The sequence below is a fragment of the Motacilla alba genome, chromosome 1A (assembly GCF_015832195.1).
Source record: "Motacilla alba alba isolate MOTALB_02 chromosome 1A, Motacilla_alba_V1.0_pri, whole genome shotgun sequence".
NCBI classification, from domain to species: domain Eukaryota; kingdom Metazoa; phylum Chordata; class Aves; order Passeriformes; family Motacillidae; genus Motacilla; species Motacilla alba.
Genome location: NC_052031.1, coordinates 7,326,012 through 7,332,011, shown reverse-complemented (window position 1 = coordinate 7,332,011; position 6,000 = coordinate 7,326,012).

The following is a 6,000-nucleotide window of genomic DNA, read 5'->3' as shown; positions in this document are numbered from 1 at the left end:
AGGGAGGGGAAATTTTCCCTCCCAGAGTCCAGGACTGTCAAGGATGTGACATCTGCACTAGCAAGGCTGTGCTGGCATCTTCAAACAAGTGGAGCAATTCTTGTTGTTATTAAAGACACATCAGGCTTTTCCTTCTGAAGACATTAGAAATAAATACCTTTGAACAGGAAGGAGTAAATCTGGCCAGATGCTCCTGAGGGCTCTAAAAAGGAAATTATCTATAAAATCTAGTGTCAGCTACCAGGAACAGATTCTCTGAAGGATGAAGCTCAGACTGGAGCCCTGACAAAAGGTGTGTTGGGATGCTATGAGAGAGAGAGAGACAGAGAGACCAGGCAGAATTAACCTCCCTATAACCAGACTGTTCAAGCATGTTCTTTAATTTCTTTAATATATGTCTTTCATGGAAATTGATAATTATAATTGGGTTTGTTGGTTTGTTTTCATTTTTAGGTGTTTAAATAAATATATATATATATTTTTCACTTTACCTGAATAAAAGTTAAAGGATATTTCTGGTTGCGTGTGAAGTGACAAGACCTCCCTTGTACACAGCCCCTATGTGTTCAGGAAGAGGAAGAAGTTTCTTCTGATAACCAGAGTTGTCCAGAAGAGCTGGGGAAGGAGACTGGACCCAGAGTGACCCCATGATGTCTCCTCCAACAGGCTTCCCAAAATCATGTGCAGATTTGTATTTTTACATTCCTGCTGGTAGCAGGACTTTGCAGGACTTCTAAGATGCAGCTCAAAGACTTCTAAGATGTTGCTCAAAGACATTGACTCTGAGGATGCTGTTGGAAGTGTCTTGCTGCAGGTCCCATCCCAGCTGAGACTGAAGAGGAGCAGCACCAGGCACACACCTGGCTGTGAGGTGTGTCACAGCCCCGTGCTGCAGCTCACCAAAGCCTGAATCTGTGCCAGCTTTGCTGAATTCTCTGCATGCAGAGAAATGGGGAAATAAATAGCAATAAACAGCAGTCCCAGGTCTCTTCCTGCTTTCCCCAGATCTCTGTGGGACGTGCAGAGTTTTGGGATGCCCTGAGTGGCAACCAGGCAATTGAGCCTTTGCTGCCCATCTGCAGGTGCTTCAAGCTTCGCAGGAGGGAAGGAAGGAAGGCAGACCTTCCATGTCCTCTTCAGGAACTGCTTTTTTCTGCTTCTCTACTGCATTTGCACATAACTGTTGCTGCTGAGTGTCCCTGTGGAGCAAATAAGAGATTCAGCCCATAGATACCACATCCTTGATGCACAAGAATGATTTATGGGATCAGAAATTAATTAGATTGCAATGATAGGGTGTAAGTGCTGTGTCACTCTTAATGATTGGGTGATTAAAGCCAGTTAAAAATAAAGCTACTGTGATAAAACACAGTGGAGCTGAAGATGGTTGTTTCCCACAGCTGTCAGGGACAGAGAATCTGATTTTGCAGAAGAGAATGTTTAGCCCAAAATAATGTGGAGATGACCCAGGGGAGGAGACAAATCCTGGACACCATGCCCATCCCAGCTGAACGTGTGGGGCTCTTGCCACGTCGTGTAGGAGATGGATGCAAATGGAAACAGCTGTGCCTATTAGCTCCTCTGGTGCAGGAGGTTGGTACAAGATGTATTTACTCACAGAGGCCTTTGCACCAGCCTGAACAGTGCATTTCTCATGGCTCAGGGGTTGCAGGGTTGGTGAGGGTTGGTGTACACAGCCAGACATTATGGAAGAGATCTTGGAACTGCACTGAACACCTGTGCTGAGTGCATCTACCTGCTTTTCACCCTTCGTGTGTCCTAAAGCAGTAAAGTGTGAATGTTAGGAGTGTCTTTACCAAAGCACTGATTCTGTATGGCTGTTTTGGTTGTGGGATGAAGCCACTGCACATTTCTGGTCCTTTCTCCCACATCCATGAGCACATGTGCTCCATACCTAATCTCAGATCTATTCTTTACGTATTTCCATTTCTGTTTGCTGGATGAGGAGCCCTGCCCTGAGTGTAAAGGCACATTTGGCCCTGTGCTGTTGTGTAAATGTCAGCCTGGCAGAGAGGAGCCAGAATGGCGTCAGGGACACGTAAGAAACAAGAGAAACTGGAGAAATGTGAACCTGTTGTTTTTGAAGCCTGGTGAGTAGGAGTCTGATCCTCCAACTCCAATATTAGTTAATGGGATCTGAATGCCTGACTCCCACACGCAGCTCTGAAAATTTACTCCATCTGCTCCATTGCTTGTTATCTTGCCTTTTTTCTTTCTTCTTTTTTTTTTTTCCTATAGCAGAAAAGACAGAGCTCTCTCTTTGCCTGAGATAAGATTTGAGAACTGTAACAGTTTGAGTATAAATGTTAATCTTACCAAAGCCAGTTTTAATACCAATTGGGAATCTGGTTTCTTTTCTAAAGGCACTATATCTACCTTTAAAAATAGATCTGTGTGGCAAATTAATGTTCAAGTTCACAGATGTAAGATAGCAGTAATGGCCAGATTAAAACCTTATACTGTACTGATTTTATCACCCAAATAAAAAATGGATAGTGATCATCTACAGGGTCAAAGGGTTACATTTTATTGATCTCCTAGAGTTCATTTTATTTTTCTTTGTATTGCTGTTATTACTTCTCTGGCACACACAAACACCTAAGTTGTTCTAACTCCTTCAAACCATGCTGGAGTCAGCTGAGCTCAGAGTGACTTACTGGTACAACTGATTTCAAAGGGAGCTTCTTGATAAAACAACAGTCAAAATCTATTTTGTCTTTTGGCTAAAATCTCTTTTCACCCTTTGTTCTGTCAATGGCTTTTTTCACTCTTTTTCAAAAGTGTTGTCAAATTTTCTTTTATGTGTTTCTATCTGATTTTTCTTTGTCTTCTCCTTTCTGATTTTTTTTTTGCTTTCTTTTGTCCTTGTAAGGTTTTTTTTGTTGGTCTTATTAAATGCCTCTAATAGCAATAGCAATTACATGACCCCCCCCATTTGACTTCTAGCATTTTTACACTCTCAGATAAAACAAAACAGAAAATTTTACCCAAGCTATTGATTTCCACAGAGTATACTTGAAAAGCTGTAGAAATTATATTCCTCTCTTTACAACTCAATAAGGGAAACTCTGGCATTCTTGTGCTAAAGAAAAACATGACATCTTAAGCTAAGCTAAAGCCCTAAACTAAACTTTGTATTAATTAGGAAAGTAATAAAGACATTCTGGCTCATTATTTGTGAAAAGGCACACAGCACTTACCCTGATGCAGCAATCACTCAGCCATTGGTAATACTGAGGCTACAAATTGCTTCCTAGATGTATTCCCAGAACATGAAACAAACACATCACGTTATTGTTTAACAAACATCACTGCCTAATCTGAGCTATATAGGCTTTTATTTATGCCATTTGCAGTAAACATAGCATTAAATATGATGTCTGGATAAAAACTTTCCCAAGAACACTTGAGTCATAAAGAAAGCTGGGAGCTCTAAATTGATTGTAAGTTAATCTGACATTTTAAAGAAAATTGTCATTATCTAATTCACCAGAAGCTGTTCTGAATGACTGTAAAAAAAAACTGTTTTCATTTTGCTTAGATCCAGCACTGTAAAAGGTCACATACTTCTAAGCAGACCTCCTCAAATTACTCAAAACACTCGGAATGACTTGCATTAGCAGAATTGGTATATTTAACTGTATTTTAATAAAGACAGTCATGTTCTTTGTCTCTGAAGAAAGGGAGGAAGGAAAGGCAAACTGTGATGCTGAAGTTCATTCACCTGTTTCTGTGTGTGTCACTCACAAGTCTTAGCATATAATTGGCTGTTTTGATTTCCTGTTTGATTAAACTCAGAAGTAGAAAGAGCATTTAGGTCAACATAAGATAAAAGTAATATTTCCATACTTATTAATTTTTTTTCAAATAAAATTCAGCAATATTTTTTCCCCAAACAAAACACATGCATTTTTATTTACCCCATCAGGGTAGAGTGGGAATTCACTTGTACTTAGCTTGAAACAATGTCCCTTTTTGGTCCAATTTGTTTGCTGATGCAAAACAGAAAGGTTCCTGACTCTCCTCACTGACTTTACCTGTCCCTTGATAAGCTCTGGTGCATTGGTGGTGTTTGGACAGAGCTGCACCTGTGCTTGTTAAGGTGTGTCCCAGGTGAGACTGATCCACAGGAAGATCCTTTGAAGATTCCAAATGAAGGAGTAAGAGGGGTGGAGAGAGCTAATTGGGGTAGTTTCTGGGAAAGAAGGAAGGGTCGTTATGAGAGATATCAGGGGAGTGGCAAGCAACTTGTTGGCCTTGGAAAACAGCTTTGTTTTGGTGTGTGTTCCCAATATGATGTTTGTATGGAAAATCTAATACCCTGAAGGAAGTAGCTGAGTGGGTTACAGAATATGAGCATTCCCCTGCCTGTTGGACAGTTTGGCCAAGTAATCAGTTCCTGACACAGGAACACCAATTTGTTGGATAATACCCTTTTCCTGACCCAGAGATAGGGCAACTGAGAGGTGTTTTTAAAACTTCTGTTCCATTTTCAGTCCCATGAGAAGGGTGAGACAATACAGATGTTATAATTCACACCATCACAATCAGAAGCCAACTATTTCCTAATTACAATGCACTATAAGCATTTCTTGGCATATCAGCTTTTTGCCACACCATGCTGTAAATGCCTTAAAGGCAATCATCTAAAATTACCCCTCATGAGTCCTACTACAATGCATCTTTCATAGCTCTATTTCTCCAAAGTATCTAGTCTTATTTGCGAGGCCATCCTTTGAAACTTTTTTCTAGCTCCATTTCTCCCTCAACAATATCTGTCCTGTTCCGTAGCATTTCTAAGTCAGCATTTCTTATCTCGAAGTTTGCATACAGATGCACACTGTGTGGGCCTGCTGTCAGGCTCTGAGAACTCTCTACACATCCATTTCCAACACCTGCCCAGGAGAGAGGAGATATAGGCTTTGTGGGTGAATTTCAGCTGCTTGATTTCTGGTTTCTGGATGCTGGGTTTGGCTCTTCCTTCCCAAGGACATCCAGTTTGTCATGGGCAGTCAAACCCACCAGCCAAGGAAAGTGAAGCCAACTGAACTTGGTGTGTGGGTTTTGGTTGTTTGTTTTCTTGCATTTCAAACAGGTTATGAAAATATGTCTGTTACACCTAGAGGGGACTCCCATGACATCTTGTCTCTTTGGTGGCTCCTGCGTGGAGCCATAAGGAGCTCAGAGGGGAAGACCAATATGGGAGTAAATCACACGGGACTCCATTTTCTTCATGGTGGAAAAAGGCCATTCTTTATTCACAAAGCTCCTTTTGATACAGTTTTACAGACCTCATGTGGTACTCCAATTGGTTAGCAGTTTCTTGCCAATTACTTTTATTGGGTAGTAACAAGTTGTTATTCTGTTTTGATTGGTCACTCAAACCCTTGGTTTGAGGATATGTGCAGAGACAGTTGTCTGTAGAGATAGTTTTCATTTTTCTATCTAACAGTGCAAAAACAGTTTATGCATGTCTAAGTTGTTTTTCACCCAGGAATAGCTTTTTAGGTTAACAAATTTCTTACAACAGGATTGCTTTCACATGGGAACTTGCAAAATGCTAGCTTTGACAAGGCCAGCCACTGATTCCAGGAGAGCAGGCGTGATTTTATGAAGCCTTTCTTGATGATTTTTCTACCTTAGTCCAAGAGACCAAATGTAGCCATCCATGACTTGTGCTCAGATTAACAAGCAGGACTGGCCAAGAGTGACTCTGTCACTAAACCCAAGCAGGGTAATCAGGATGCCTCTTCCTTGAGGGGCTGGAGACATGCTCTGGTCAGGGGGGTTTTGGTGGATCAGGATGTTCACCATGACTCTGGATTTAGCCAGGATGGTCTCATGCATCATGTGGACCAGGAGGAGAGTGGGGCCCTCAGGGATGTGTTGAACACAAGAGCAGTGGTGTCCATCTCCCCTGAGAAGGTGAGCACAAGCACTTCTGATCATGGAGTCCAGCTGGGAGTCCTGAGCCACAGC